Source organism: Schistocerca nitens, chromosome 2 (genome assembly GCF_023898315.1).
Source record: "Schistocerca nitens isolate TAMUIC-IGC-003100 chromosome 2, iqSchNite1.1, whole genome shotgun sequence".
In the NCBI taxonomy this organism is placed as follows: domain Eukaryota; kingdom Metazoa; phylum Arthropoda; class Insecta; order Orthoptera; family Acrididae; genus Schistocerca; species Schistocerca nitens.
Genome location: NC_064615.1, coordinates 539,553,207 through 539,570,447, shown reverse-complemented (window position 1 = coordinate 539,570,447; position 17,241 = coordinate 539,553,207).

The window sequence follows — 17,241 nt, the reverse complement described above, 5'->3', positions numbered from 1 at the left end:
ACATGATTATGTGGTATGGATTCACAAGCATCTCTATTCTCGGTACGTTAGTTGTTGAAAAAAAAAAAAAAAAAAACACCCAGAGGGCCTGTCAAGTGTACCGTAAAGTCTGCACGTTATCGAGACCTCATTGTACAATATGTGATATCCTGCTTTGAAAGAATGCAGCAGTGTGGAAACCACTGTTTTCGTACAAGTTCGGGTAACAACCCATCTCGCTCACCCAGGGAAAGATCTGATTATTGAAACCTTCCTCGAACATCTCCACAGGCTTTCCAGATGCATGGCCTGCAATATCGTCAGATCTGAATCCAAGTGACTTTGGCTCTGTGGATATATAAGCGAACGAGTTTACTAGGGACGCGTTGGGTCTCTGTCTAATCTGAAGACCAACATACGTGATCGGATTCCATCGGAAATGCTGCAAGCAACTGTTGATCACGTCGTTTTACAGTTTTAGCAGCTCTTCGACGTCTCTAGTACTCAGATCGAACAAATTGTGTTAGCGGCGGTTTGTAATATAATCGACACGCCTTTCTCACTTGTTTGAAATTTCCTGCCCCGTCCCGTTTCTCATCCACTATAAATGGAAATATTTCTGTACGTCTTTCTTGCATTCACAGCGCCAGATTTGCACCTGGTGGCTAAAACTCGACCTACCTTTTTTCAGCGTAAATCGGTTCCGCTCTCAGCGCGTTAAATGTCAGGTTTCGCTGCCACACGATAGTTCCAGCCCACACTGAACCTTTGTGAGCAGCTGCGTTTTAATTACACAGACAACAAGAGTCATAGGATAGCGAAATGCACATATACAAATGGCAGTAGTATCGCGTACACAAGTATAAAAGGTCAGTACATAGGCGGAGCTGTCATTTGTACAGAGGTGATTTATGTGAAAAGGCTTCCGACCTAATTATGGTCGCCCGATTGGAATTAACAGACTCCGAACGTGGAATGGTAGTTGAAGCTAGACGCGTGGGACATTCCAGGTCGGAAATCGTTAGGGAATTTAGTATTCCGAGATCCACAGGGTCAAGGTTGTACCCACAAAACCAAATTTAGGGCGTTCCCACCAAACCATGGGGCAACACAGAGGCCGATGGTAGGGTCGTTTGTGTGGAGTTGTCAGTGCTAACAGACAAGCAAAACTGCGTGAAATAAGGACAGAAATCGATGTGAGACGTACGACGAACGTATCCTTTAGGACAGAGCGGCGAAACGTGGCGTTAATGGGCTATGGCAGCAGAGAACCGACGCGAGTGTCTTTGATAACAGTGGCAAAGGTAGTAGGAATAATCCCCTAAATTACAGGCCCATATCGTTAACGTCGATATGCAGCAGGATCTTAGAACATATATTGTGTTCGAACATTATGAATTACCTCGAAGGAAACGGTCTATTGACACACAGTCAACATGGGTTTAGAGAACATCGTTCCCGTGAAACACAACTAGCTCTTTATTCACAAGATGTGCTGAGTGCTACTGACAAGGGATTTCAGATCGATTCCGTATTCCAGGATTTCCGGAAGGCTTTTGACACTGTACCACACAAGAGGCTCATAGTGAAATTGCGTGCTTATGGAATACCGTCTCAGTTATGTGACTGGATTTGCGATTGCGTGTCAGACAGGTCACAGTTCGTTGTAATTGACGGAAATTCGTCGAGGGAAACAGAAGTGATTTCAGGCGTTCCCCAAGGAAGTGTTATAAGCCCTTTGCTGTTCCTTATCTATGTAAACGATTTGGGAGACAATCTGAGCAGCCGTCTTCGGTTGTTTGCAGATGACGCTGTCGACTAATAAAGTCATCAGAAGATCAAAACAAACTGAAAAACGATTTAGAAAAAATATCTGAATGGTGCAAAAAGGGGCAGTTGACCGCAAATAACGAAACGTGTGAGGTCATCCACATAAGTGCTAAAAGGAACTCGTTAAACTTCGGGTACATGATAAATCAGTCTAATCTAAAAGCCGTAAATTCAACTAAATACCTAGGTATTGCCATTACGAACAACTTAAATTGGAAAGAACACATTGAAAATGTTGTGGGGAAGGCCAACCAAAAGCTGCGTTTTATTGGCAGGACACTTAGAAAATGTAACAGACCTACTAAGGAGACTGCCTACACTACGCTTGTCCGTCCTCTTTTAGAATACTGCTGCGCGGTATGGGATCCTTACCAGATAGGACTGAAGGAGTACATCGAAAAAGTTCAAAGAAAGGCAGCACATTTTTTATTATTAAGAAATATGAGAGAGAGTGTCACAGAAATGATACTGGATTTGGGCTGGAAATCATTAAAAGAAAGGCGTTTTTCGTTGCGACGAAACCTTCTCACGAAATTCCAATCACCAACTTGCACCTCCGAATGCGAAAATATTTTCTTGATACCGACCTACATAGGGAGGAACGATCACCACGATAAAATAAGGGAAATCAGAGCTCGCACGGAAAGATATATGTGTTCATTCTTTCTTCGCGCTCTGCCAGATTGGAATAACAGAGAATTGTGAATGTGTTTCGATGAACCCTCTGCCAGGCAGTTAAATGTGATTTGCAGAGTATCCATGTAGATGTAGATGTAGACATCACCTGCAGCGTCCCTTCTAGTCTCGTGACCACATCGGTTGGACCACATAGGTTGGACTGGAACACCGTGGCCTGGTCAGATGAGTCCCGGTTTCAGTTGGTATGAACTGATAGTACGGCTCGAGTTGTCAACAAGGCACTGTGCAATCTGGTAGTGGCTGCATAAGGATATGGGCTGTGTTTACGTGAAATGGACTGGGTCCTCTGGTCCAGCTGAATCGATCGCTGTGTGGAATTGGTCGTGTTCGGCTGCTTGGAGACCATTTGCAGTCATTCGTAGACGTTATGCTTCCAAACAACGATGTCATGTCACCGTGGCACAACTGTTCGCTATTGTTTTGAAGAAGGACTATTCGAGCCATTAATTTGACCCTCCGTATCGACCGACATGAATCCAATCGAAAATTTACGGGACATATTCGTGAGGTCAGTTTGCGCAAAACATCGTACATCGGCAATACTTTCGTAATTATGGACGGCTATAGAGACAGCACTGTTCATTGTTTCTGCAGGGAAGCAACGACTTATTGAGTCGATGCGACGTCAAGCTCCTGTACTACTTTGATCAAAAGGAGATCCGACACACTATTATGAAATATCCCTTCAGTCTTGTCATCTTGGTGCATAACCCCCTGTAGGTTGAGAGTAGCTCGGAGTGGGTGTTTTATGTTGCCAGGGGAAATATTAATGAGTCTATTATTTCCTGCTACTGTCAGAAATAAGATCGGAGTCTGTGGCGTGAACAACAGGTAGGCACCGGCACTTATCATGCATAAACGATGAGCTTTAGATACTAGAAACTTCATTAAGCAAAGCATCAAATTAACATCTTTGTTAATATCTGTATTGATACATTGCATGAAATAAAGCATCGATTTCTGTGTGCGACAAATGGAGATTCAATTTGCATTTGAAAACACGTCAGGCGAGGGCGCTATATTACCAGACTGCAAACTAGAAGTGAATTTTCGTGAGGGTGTGTCTTCGGCAGCTAGGAATTAGGAACCATCGGGGCGTCAGCCGCTTCGGCTGCCCAGGGAGCCGTGGCCATGGAGGTGGGGCCAGGCAGCAGGCAGCGGGCAACGGGCAGCGCCTCTGCAGTGGCCATCAGGCCGCAGCCGCGGGCTGGAGCGCCGCTGATATACTGCGCCTCAATTAGCTGCCGCACGCCCACACCCGTGGCTGCGGGCCCTCGCATTGGAGGTCATCCCGCGCGCACCGGGTGCTACACAGTCCGCCACTGGCCACTTGGGCCTTTCTGTCTCACTCATCAACATTATCTCGATCCATCTGACAAGGGAACCTCCCCATCGCACCCCCCTCAGATTTAGTTATAAGTTGGCACAAGGATAGGCCATGAAAAACTGAACACAGATCAATCGAGAAAACAGGAAGAAGTTGTGTGGAACTATGAAAAAATAAGCAAAATATACAAACTGAGTAGTCCGTGTGTAAGATAACCCACATCAAGATACGTGTACACTGAGGAGCACCGTGGTCCCGTGGTTACCGCGAGCAGCTATGGAACGGAAGGTCCCTGATTCAATCCTCCCTCGAGTGAAAAGCTTTAATTTTTTATTTTCAGACCATTATCAAAGTTCATGCACTCAGACATGATCAACTTCGCTCTCCAAAATTCCAGGACATGTTCAGATTTGCTTGGACACATGCAGGATTTGACGGTCTACACACGGAAAAACTTGAAAACGTTAAAAACGTATGTTTTGACAGAGCACAGGGAAAACTGTGCGACTGTGAAACTTGCATTCATTTGTTGCCGTTTATGTGACAAACTCTTATGTTTTCATCACTTTTTTGGGAGTGATTATCACATCCACAAGAAAACCTAAATCGGGCAAGGTAGAAGAAACTTTTTACCCATTCGCCAAGTGTACAAATTAGGTGGGTCGACAACATATTCTTGTAATGTGAAGCACATGCCGTCACCAGTGTCGTATAGAATATTTCAGACGTGTTTTCCTGTGGAGGAATCGGTTGACCTATGAATTTGCGATCAAATGTTTTCGGTTCCTATTGGAGAGGCACGTCCTTTCGTCTACTAATCGCACGGTTTTGCGGTGCGGTCGCAAAACACAGACACTAAACTTATTACAGTGAACAGAGACGTCAATGAATGAACGGTCAAATCGTAACTTTGCGAAAATAAAGTAAGTAAAATTTTTACTCGAGGGAGGACTCGAACCAAGGACCTCTCGTTCTGCAGTTACTCACTCTAACCACGGGACCACGGCGCTCCTCAGCTTACACAGTCCTTGATGTTGCATATCTTACACTTGGACTACTCAGTTTGTATAATTTGCTTATTTTTTCATAGTTCCACACAACTTCTTCCTGTTTTCTCGATTGATCTGTGTTCAGTTTTTCAAGGCCTATCCACTGTGTCAATTTATAACTAAATCTGAGGGGGGTGCGATGGGGAGGTTCCCTTGTGAGCAGTACGCTAACATTCTCAAATGGTTCAAATGGCTCTGAGCACTATGGGACTCAACTGCTGTGGTCATAAGTCCCCTAGAACTTAGAACTACTTAAACCTAACTAACCTAAGGACAGCACACAACACCCAGCCATCACGAGGCAGAGAAAATCCCTGACCCCGCCGGGAATCGAACCCGGGAACCCGGGCGTGGGAAGCGAGAACGCTACCGCACGACCACGAGATGCGGGCTAACATTCCCATTCTTGCCGTTTATACAAGGGATGTACAAAAACGCTCTGATGGAACCAAAGTCGTGAGATACCTCGTAATATCGCACCGGACCTCCTTTCGGCAGGCGTAGTGCAGCAGCTCGTCGTGGCATGTGCTCAACAAGTCCTTGGAAGACCCCTGCAGAAATACTGAGCCAAGCTGCCTCTATAGCCGTTCATAATTCTGAAAGTGTGGCCTGCGTAGGATTTTGTGCACGAACTGCCTTCCCGATTATGTCCCAGAAATGTTCGATGGGACTCAATCGGGCGACCTGGGTGCCCAGATAACTGTCTCGAATTGTCCAGACGGGTCTTCAAATAACTGTGACCTGGTGACATGGTCAATTGCCATCAGCAGAAATTCCATCGTTGTTTGAAAAGATAAAATCCATGAATGGCTGCAAACGGTTAGCCGAAAACAGCCATTTCAAGTCATCGGTTCATTTGGACCGGAGAACCCAGTCCACTGTATTTAAACACAGTCCACACCAGTTATGGAGCCACCACCAGATTCCACAGTGCCTTGTTGACAACTTGGGTCCATGGTTTCGTGGGGTCTGCTCACAATTGGGTCCTATCATCGGCTCTTACTTAGTATAGTTAGGACTCATCCGACCACTCCACGGTTTTCCAATTATCTAGGGTCCAACCGATATGGTCAGAGTCCAGGAGAGGTGCTGCAAAGGATGTCTTGCTGTTAACAAAGGCATTCACAAAGGTCATCTGCTGCCATAGCCTATTCACGATACACGTCGCCACATTCTCCTAAATAATACGTTCTTCGTCTTTCCAACATTGTATTCTATGGTCATTTCACACAGTGTTGTTTGTCTGTTAGCACTGACAACTCTAGGCAAAGCCTGAAATTTGGAATTCTCAGTACACTCTTGACACAGTGGATCTCGGATTATTCAATTCCTTAACTATTTTCGAAATGAAATGGACCATGCATCTAGCTCCAATTACAATTCCTTGTCGTGAATCCACAATCACTTCGGACACTTTTTCACGTGAGTCACTTGAAAAAAAAAATGACAGCTTCACCAATGCACTGCCCTTTTATACCTTCTTTACACGATACTACCGCCATCTGTATATGTGCATATCGGTTCCGACGACTTTTGTCACCTCAGTGTACGGAAACACCAAAAACACAATACATTATTATGCCTAATACGGTGTAGGAAACCCGTTAGCAATGAAAACAGATTCCAGCCGTCTCAGAAGATAAATACAGGTCCTGCATGGATTTCAGACGAATCTTATAGCATTCTTCGTACATAATAGTGGGAAATTCAGTTATCGATGATCGAGTTCGACAGCGATCACACACCATTATCTCCAAAGTAGACGATAAAGGCTCAGTAATACTGAGGTCTGGTGCCAATATAGATGTGACAAATCATTATAGTGCTCACAAAACGAGCCCTGGACGATGTCTGCCGTGTGAACAGCGACTCTGTAGTATTGGAACAGACTATCACCATTGGGGAACCAACATTACCACGACATAGACCTCATCCCTAAAAATGGTCTTTGACAGTAATGCGAATTCGAGTACAGCATCAACAGCGTGCTGCTTGACATGTTGTAAGGTGGCTATAATTTCGCACTTTACAGGCACTCATCTAAATACTTTGCCGTGATCTACAACCGGAATTAGGTATCATCTGATAGGTTGTACATCGTATATATGAATATTTAAAGAAGACTGACATTATGACATACACCTCGTTAATAGTTGTTAACGCTTATTTAATGAAAGGTGATGGAGTGTCTTTATTATCAAATCAGCGTAATGAATGACTGCCTAGGCTAGTAGAGGTTGGAATGCCAGTGGAAATGAAGCGGCAGGCGTGGAAGAGCTCGCACAGGTTTGTTTGTCCTGCTTGACACAGGAAGTGAGCGCTGCAGCACAATTCAGCGGCTGCCGGCCGGTTTGTAGTGGGGCCGGAAGATTAACAGGATTATTCTGCAGAAACTCTGAATATCTTGGATGCAGCAGAGAGGAACGAGGAAGCGTTACGTCGGGAATCACGCAGGCAGGTTTATTTCTGAGGAGTTTTACTCTGAGAAGCGTACCATTATATGAATTCCTAATTACCGGTGACAGATATTTCCTCGCAAAATTTCTGCGCTGGACGACAAAAGACTAAAACATGGTTGGTCGGCGTTTGGAAGTAGCTCCAGAGAGGGAGAATATTCCATGGTTTCGAGAATATGATTCACCTTCTGCAGCTACGAGGGAGGGGAGCCGAGCTTTGCTGGGAAGCCAGCGGTGGAGAGAAGGTGTCCTTCCGTTTTGAGCGTTTGACGGTCGCTGAGTATCAGCTTTTGTTGGTACAAACGGACTTGCTGTCTTTGCTCTCAGGAGATTTTATAGTTAGAACGGTGAAGCACTGTGCTGTTGCGAACTTGCACGATTCTGGACTTCGCCTCCGGGTAGGGAGTCGTTGAGTACGCAGCGTTCAGGAATTGAGAGCACTACTTCTGACTATACTCACGAAGAGATGTTATCTGAATTCCGTCCTTTTGGCTGGGAGTTATAATTTCTTGTCAGTAGAACACAGAGAGGAGAAGATAGTATTAGATTATACCAGTCAGAGGACCGCATTCTGCCGTTTGAAAGAGTTTTTATTCGTGGCTGGTGTTCTTCCATCGTCACATACTTGTACGAGAACCACCACTCCGACGCACCGGACGCAGTACTTACGGTGATATTGCTAATTGCTACGACATATTAGGGCTATAAAACTAAACAGCTGTGATCACGTAAGTTTTGTGTCCACTGAGGTTGCACACCACTGTAGATCATCTTTGAAAGTAGTGTCTTCTAGTGTTTGGTAATTAGATGGTATCAGTCATTTCGCGTTATTTATATTAGATCGCTTAGCCATAAAAAGGGGCAGATTTGGGCACTTCATCAATCACGTTAGTTAGGAAATTCATTTGTATCTCTTTATGTCCATTGAACATTGCTGTACAAACAGTTGTAATATATAAAGAGGTTTTAATCTACAATAAATGTATAAGCAGAAACTGCATTCATCATTTTGCAGTTACTGGTTCCCTTAATAATTCATTTATGTTGATGTTGTAATTTCTGTCTTAAATAGCAAGAAGGGGGCGATAATATCACCATTAAGAGATCCTAAGATCTGCTTCAGGGGGTAGTCAGATAGGGCCAAATCTTCATTTTCGTGTTCAGTATTTTTCGTTGCGCACATTCATTTTACACCCGTCTGGAATAACATCTTGGAAAGTCTTTTAAATATCTAGGCGTAATGTGGCAAAGCAATATGAAATGGAATGAGCACACACTTCAGCAATATTATGTGTTACACATGAGTTATGGAAACAATCTTCTTTGCAGACTGACTGTGAAAGTCATCCATTAATGTTTAATTTGTGAGTGCACAAGAGACTACGATCCCGCTTTTTATACGCCAAACCGTTACAACTTTATACAAAATCTGACCTATACGAGACTAAAAGCAATATGACTAAATTTGGTTTGAGTATCGCAATGGCAGTAACTTCCGTAAAGTGAAACGCAGTAACTAAAGAGAGGTTTAACAAGAGTTAACCAAGACAAAACGGAAACCATGATACTTACCGTGAACGATATGCAACTACTCATTATACATGTGTGTTTCATCTTATATACGCTCGTCGTGTAGTACAATATCTAACAAGAGGGACCACAGAATAAAAATTTTCCACTGACACAACGTAAAATGACGGCCTTGTCGGCTCGAGTACTAATCATGTGAATCTCAAATGTTGGTTGCCACAAATTCGACCTGAAATAGTATTCGATCTCATCCGACATCGGTTACACTTATGAAAAGCATTAACTCAAGGTCTACAAAAGGAACTGTTATTCTACCACACTTACGGCTTAAATAAGGGACCTGAGACTAAGTTACTCACTATTAACAAAGCAATGTATGCTACCATATATTAATGATCTAACTAAATGCAAGCAAATGTAAGCTAGACAGCTGCACCTGGGAGAAAGAAAGAGTCTTACGTTTCATGGAGTGGAACATGGAACCCGCGTATTGACTCCCAAGACCAGCTTCTCCGAAACTATCTGCCAGTATGATGGATGAAGAACCATCGGACATCTTCTTAATCGACCGATCCTGATTCCATATCACTACCACCATCAGAAATTACAATAGCACTTTCTCGACACCTCCCTGAAATTTGCAAAACCTCGTCATCTGTCCCCAACACAACACTAACTTGTAAAGGAGCAACAAGAGAAATAAATTACTAGAAACAAGAGAATTTAAAGTACACAAATATTATAATAAAACAGAGAATTCTTCATTTTACAACAAAGAAACCTCTAGCGGCTTCCAGGAGGAAAGGTCGGCATTCAAGGATGAGACAGGAACGATCATTCTAAAAAAAGTCTAGAGAACACGGCAGCTGTAACCGTTAGGTACTGCCGCCCCCTTGAGTAATTTCTCTTCTAAACAGCATCCCATACGAGCCTGATATAGTTCATACTTGGGTTTTGCACGGCTCTATTTAAAAAGAATAGCTCGATGTAGTCCTAGGGTTGTGCCTCGAACGTACGCCTTCATGCCCCGCTTCTAATTCGCTGTAAATAACCTGTAGCTGTCACCCTGCAGTCAAATAGTCTATGCATTGGCTAGAATTGCGAATTAATAAAGTAAGCAAAAATACAAAGTAAAAGCTAAACTAATAATTTAATAACAAGTGTTCCGTTCTAACGTTCGGAAATGATGTACGTGGCGGAGAATTACGTTGACTAATGTTTATTCAAGAAATGACTTCCAAAATAAACAGGAAGTGGGCATACGATATTCAGTTAAATACAGACGGAAAAAAACCTTATCAAATGCAGTAAAGTTAAATAGAGATCGTTACGAGAATGGCAGCAAATTCCCCAAACTAAACAGTTCATCAAAGACTCGCGAGAACTAAGTTCATTTCGTTATCACAATACACTGAAAATACGCCAGCTTAAAACAGTTCAGAGTTCAACATGATAGTTTACAAATTAATACAGGTGATACAAAGAATAGTAACTCACACTATGTCTATTCTCAGTTCTGAGTCCTACTGTGCAGTACATTCAGACCTCTCGAAATGTCAGTCCCTTTAGCAGTTAAAGTATAGTTGCGGCCATTCACCGCTCGGAATCTAGCTCTTAGACGACGGAATCGCGCACGCTACTCTAGACATGTCTGCCTTCTTCCAGAACTCGAATAAAAGTGTCCGAAATCATTCCCTTGAGCTCTTCCCCCGAAAAGTCTCAGTCTCCACTTGACTGCAGCAGTGTTCCACCACCGTCGAACTCTCATTGGCTGAAGGCCATCCCCAAAAAATATACATCGTTCTCAAGCTCTAGAGACATGATTTGACTCAGTTCACCACTTCCCAGAACAAACTAATCTGTTACAACAATACTTACATAAAGGATTTTTCATAAGTGAATATCCCAGTGTTCTTGCGGAAGTGTGCTCCTGGTAAATGGCAACAGACTGTCTTTAAATATCTTTTAAACAATTATTTATGCCTTCTTGACTGAAGTGTATTTTGATTCTATTTTCAATTGAGGTATCCACTAACACATGCGGCTGACCAGTTTTAAATTAGGAGAGTTTTTTAAATATTACTTGCAACCAACATTTAAATCAATTTACTGGCACAAAAGTAAACTATTCATTAAATAAAAACACAAGTACGACAAAACGTGAGATATTCATGTTGCATTCATTTGCTGTGTAAATGTGGAGAACATGATGTTCTGGCAAACATTTGAATTATGAAAAAGATATAAAAAGACGCCGCAAATCAACAGATAAAATAGATACAGATACGTAGCTTTCAGGGATGATATATGTAGGGCAAAGCTGTCATCTGAAATAACGTTTGTTGCAGTCGCATGAAGCGATTGAAAGTTGTTAATTCAGAGTGCCATTTGCAAATGTTTATTTGTTGTGACAAATTAACTTCTGTTGTCTTAAAGATATTGAGATATTTTGTGTCACTGGATGTACCTCACTTTTCTGAAATCTCAAACGTATTATGATTTGCATTAATATGTAACCGTGATTTACTGTCGAAGTCAAGGTAGATGTACCTTAGCCAGCTTTAAGATTTTCGTATATCCATAATTGAACGGATGACTTGGGACATCAGCTAGTATAATATACGTTAAAAATGACGAAATTCCTCCAGCTGTATTAAGGTGTTAGTTTTATTGGCAACTAGTTTCGATGTTGTTACAACATCATCTTCAGGCCCATACTTGTTGACACATACGGTTGCTGTCAACAAGTATGGGCCTGAAGATGATGTTGTAACAACATCGAAACTAGTTGCCAATAAAACCAACACCTTAATACAGCTGGAGGAATTTCGTCATTTTTTAACATATAGCTTTAAGATTGTCTGACATTCCGCCATTGCTGGAGCATAGCCAGCCCTCTTGAGCAAAATACATGTCCTCTACATTTCCAGCTTAGGTATTTTCCCTTTTCTTTTTCCCTTTTCCTTTTTCCTTTGCTAACGCATGTGGTTCTCCTGCAGCGGCCGTGGCGACCCGCCTGGCCGCGTCGTTCGATCGGCCCTGGACCGCATAGCTTCGCAAACAAATTCACCTTACCTTGTGCCAATTCTAGGCGGCCGATTAGCTCGCCTACATACGCGTAACGTTAGATCACGGAATCTACAATGCATACCTTAATAGCTATGAGCACTTCTTCGTCATCGATATTGTGAAACAATTTTCTTCTACAGCAAATTCTTTGCTTGCCATATTTTGAGAGGTGCTACTGTGGAATCCACGAAAATTGCGCCCAGTGAAATTTGTACCCAACCAGAAATCTGTGAAATCTGCGCCCAGTACCTGCGCGCTTTGTGTCACCATTTACGTGCGCACAGACCGTCGTTAATTACTCCAAACTACTTGCTCCCCAGACACTGCGCCCTATAGTCTATCACTGTAGCCGACTGTTTCAACAAATACCTTCGTACCTTCTAGCTGTCGCAGAGTTGACACAGTGGGACTTGTTATTTCCGCCACAATAGTTCCGATATGGATATTTCAACGACCGTTCGCTGTAAGCCATATTATCATTGAGGTGGTTATTCTTACATAGTGATGGTAACGACAGAAGATGGAAAGTGTGACGTGGCGTTGTTCAAGACAGAAAGCAAGCCACAGCCGAGGAATACTTAAAACCGAGGATTCGACGATGCTTTTTTCAATCGAGCGTCAATGTAGAAGCCCGGTTGGAAGTAAGAAGAACTTTGAACCAGGCAAAGAAAAGGACACGAGCGGAAGAGACATCTATTTGAAATATATATTCAGACGAAATAGGTTGCCTACATAACCGAAAGTATGATTTCGCCACTGAAATGCCAGAGAAGCAAGATACCAAGGTAACTTTATACTATCAGCGGGCAAAATCACAGGGAAATGAGAGAGATCCGCAGACAAGAGAAGAAACTTACGTCAAAGCAGAATTACTAGGTATGTACAATGGCAGCATTTTTCTTTCAAGCGACGACAAATTAGAAAAAAGGATAATAGCTTTTGGCGGAGGAGTAGGGAGAGAGGCTCTAAGAAGTAAACAAGACACTTTGTAGACGGTACGTTCAAGTGCTCTAGCAAACAGTTGTCTTTTCAAAATATGCACCATTCACACCGACTTTCGGAGTACAAATAATGAGATAATCATCTGTCCAGTTGCCTATACATTATTATCAAACAAAAGAAAATAGACGTAAGTCCGTCCTTTCCGAAATTTGGTGGAAAATATTCCAGAATGGTAAAAGTAGATTTCGAATCAGCAGCGATTTCTGCGATGGAAGTTCTACTACCGACAGCCGAAGTGCATGGATTTTATTTCCAGATGAAAAAGTCTCTCTGGAAAAATGTGCAACATCTAGTACTTACTCATGAATACGAAGAAAATGAAAAAGCGGAGCAACAAATTTGCGTGTGTGCTGCGCTGTTGGTTTTGTACGGACTGAAGATGTATGTGATGGCTGGCTCGAGATACATTCACACGCACCGGATATCGCCAGACTTTCTGAGTTTTTGACTACTTTGTAGTTAGAAGGTTGGTAAATGAAGAAAATCATTTGAACCTTTGGAGTTACTAGAAACAGCGCCGTCGAACCAGCGCTGTAGAAGGTCGGCACCAGAAAATTGATAAATACTTGCGAAACCAAATCCTAAAATGAATGACGTAATACGGTGTATCGAAAGAGAAGCAGAAAATTCAGCGTGCGCTTTAATGAGGGCAGAGCTGAGAGAGCGGAGTATGGAAGGTAAAATAAAAAAAAACACTGTCTACATGACACAGGATGAAAGGTTGAAAAAAATAGTAAAAAAGTACGAAGAAGATGGTAAGATCAGTGCTTGCTTGAGGGCTATCTCCTACCTGCAAACATTTGACTAAGTTTATCAGAAGAAGTATATAGCTACAAAAATTCACAAAATGTAAATAGGAACTTTTAATAAAAAATTAAAAAAAGATATACCGATGATACTTATAAGCTGATTTAAACACACCTAAAGAACAATAATTTACTTTTGCTATTTAGCCAGTCCAAAGCCTGGATAAAGTGTGGTTGGAAATCTATTTTTAAAACCTTGGCTCAATTCTGTGGCCGGTCATACCGAATTTGGTTTCCCGTAGTCACTCAGATCATTCCAGGCAAATGGTGGGATGTTTCTATAAGGATGCCGTGGTTGTTTTCTCCTTCTCCTCCCACAACCAAAAATTCGAGCGAAAGCTAAATCTCCAACGACAATCACAGTTAAAAATGGTTCAAATAGCTCTGAGTACTATGGGACTTAATAGCTGAGGTCATCAGTCCCCTAGAACTTAGAAGTACTTAAACCTACCTAACCTAAGGACATCAGACACATCCATACCCGAGGCAGGATTCGAACCTGCGACCGTATCGGTCGCTCGGTAATCACAGTCCACGTGACATAAAACACCAAACGGAAAATCTGTTTACGATAGCTTGCTTGTTATGACGATGAATGAAGCTATAGTGAACTAAAATTAAACATGTCAAAGGGAAGTAAACTTTGTTTCTATGAGTGAACGTGTCATTCACTGTATAAACCTTGTAATAGACATAATTAATAACGTAAAGATAGGACTCATGAACTACTTGAGTAATGCTGAATGTCTTGGCGTTATCTGCTGTTATCAGTTTCAAACCTGTACAGAACTGTACAACGAATTCCCTATTTGGTTATCTACACACCAATATTTTACTCTGAATCAGACTGACGTTTGCGCGTGCCGACTTTTAATCTGTCACCCCGTTCAACTTCCCCCCTCCCATCTCCCCCCCCCCCCCCCAAAACTGCCAACCACACAAAAGCATAAAATACATTGGTGTGTAGGAGTTTTTTTTCACATGCATGAATAATTTATCTAAGTAGACTGTTAGCTACTTCACAAAGAGTTTTTTTATGGATGAAAACGAGTAAGCAAAACTAGTTAAAAAAGCACATACCTTAACTTATTAGGGAAGCAGCACAATTAACAGAAGATCTCCTTAGCGACAGGCGACTAACACGTAGCTTAAAATATCTTCCTTTGAGGCTGCAAATTTTGAAAGTTCCTCATCGGTATCGAGATCTTTAGCTAGCCCATTTTTATTGAGTAATTGCTAAATTAGACAGTGTTGCTTGGTTCACAGTAGACCCAAGGTAATTCTTAATTAATTTTATTTATGAAGAAATAATTCTATTACACAACAGTATCTAAACACATAGAGATAAGAAAAATCTTAGCGCCAAAATAAAGTTGGGAACAGTTTCGGAAAAAAAATCTTATTAATCGTGAAATTTGTGCAAGGAACTGTCTTCAGGAATCTCATAATAATTGTCAACTGATTTTTGTATAATCGTGGGAAGTTTCGATTCTGAAGTTTTAATCAAATGACTCGGACATGAGACAGCAGCTGATATATCTGTAGGTTCCATAGTTTGGCAACGTGTGTCGATTTCTTATACAAAGCTGTCGTGGCACACTTAACATTGCGTTTCTCAGTTCGTATCGTTCTGTGTACTATGGCTTGAAAGTGCGAGCTCGGAAGCCTCTAGCTGGCGCCCCTCAGCTCTTCTACCTGCCAGGGAAGAGAATTAGTGGATCCTTCCTTGACCCTTTCTGGGTGCAAATTTCACTGGGCACAAATTTCATTGGCGCAGTTTTCAGCACATCGCTAGTATGGGGTTCAGTAAACATGGACTCTAAATTGCGTACTTCAAGAGTTATGAGTACTAGTTCATATTCGCTATTGTGAAACACATCTCTTAGATGACCTTTCCCGTCATGTCTCTGAATTTTGTCTGTTTCTCCTGGCACATTCTGTAGTAGCTATGAGCTTATCTTTTCATGTATTAATGAAATACATTGTTTAATATGAATGATTCTCCCTTACGCAGCTAATGACCTTGTTTCCTTATTCTACTGTGTTCTCATTCCAACATTAGCTTACATCCTTCTTAAAGCACTATACTGGGTGTCTCTCAAATGGGTCGTTAGGCATATTTTCTATGGTATTTCGGCAGATATGTGCAACTTTATTTTTGCAGCGTGTAGCTGGATTTATGGCAAGGAAATCCTGCTCATCACGTCTGTCGTATGATGCCCAGCGTCGACGGAAACCGTCAGTTTGCTTTTCATTACAAACAAATTGATTTGTAAAGAGGTAGTTTACGTACCCATTCGATAGAGCGGTCCCCAACAAGTCGAGTGCGTTGTTCGATTTATCGATAAATATTAACATGAGCCGTTAGCAACAAAACAATTTGATGCTTTCTAACGAATGTAGGCGTTGTATAAAGACGTGATGTGCAGTATCTCTTTCGGCTGAGTCCAGCTGCACGTTCCAAAAAACGAATTGCAGCTATCTTCCAAACTACCAGAGAAAATTCACACTGTGATTCTTAGGAGACACACTGTATGCAGGGAATTATCCCACTAAGTTTACTTTATTCAACAGGATAACCATTTATTAACAATTTGTCTTATATACAGAAATATATGTAAATGTCTAACTGCACGGATGTCGCACTTAGTTGATTTCGTAACGTATTTTACACTAGCGCGCCAAAGATGTCCACTATAGTGGATGTAAGAAAACAAGTTCCGTGCGAACAGGCCTTGTAAGTTCAACATTAGCGACCAACAGCCGTGTCATCATCAGCCCATAGGCGTCGCTGGATTCGGATATGAAGAGGCACACCGTTCTTCCGGCCACTGACGATATTCTCAATGAAGTAGCTCCATTACAGTCCTCAAACAAGGCTACGTGCACCCCACTTGCCAACAGCGCTCGGCGGACCTGGACGGTCACACGTCCAAGTGCTGCCCAAGCACTTAACGTCGGTGACCTGACGGGAAACCGTGTTACCGCAGCGGCAATGCCGTTAGCGGCGAATAAACATACAAATTTACAATTGACACAATCCGCTCTTGCGACCCATCAGTTTTCACAAATTCGGTCTGAAATAGAATTCACTTTCTTCTGAAAAAAAAAAGAAAATCTCACAATAACAACGAAAAATGTAAAGCACAACAAAATACATCTTACTGTTTGGTGGCAAAGAAAGCGTGTAGAGGATGGGACGGGACATTGACGAAGATCAAAAACACCTCTTTCAACAGGTTCCCACGATGGTTTGTCTCGGTAGCCTCCCGTTACTTCGTAAGGAAATTTCGGTAGTTAGGTCCTGTAGCGGTTTTTCTTTTACGATCATAGCCTGTTAGTGCCGGCTCGTGGCTGTCCCCTCCCCCTTCCTCTCTCTCTCTCTCTCCGCCTCACCCCCTCCCCACCAGAAGAAATATCACTTTGCCAGATGATGATGATGGGGTGTTCGCCTTTATCGGCGGTGGTGAATTCACGTCCTTCCATTGCTTGAT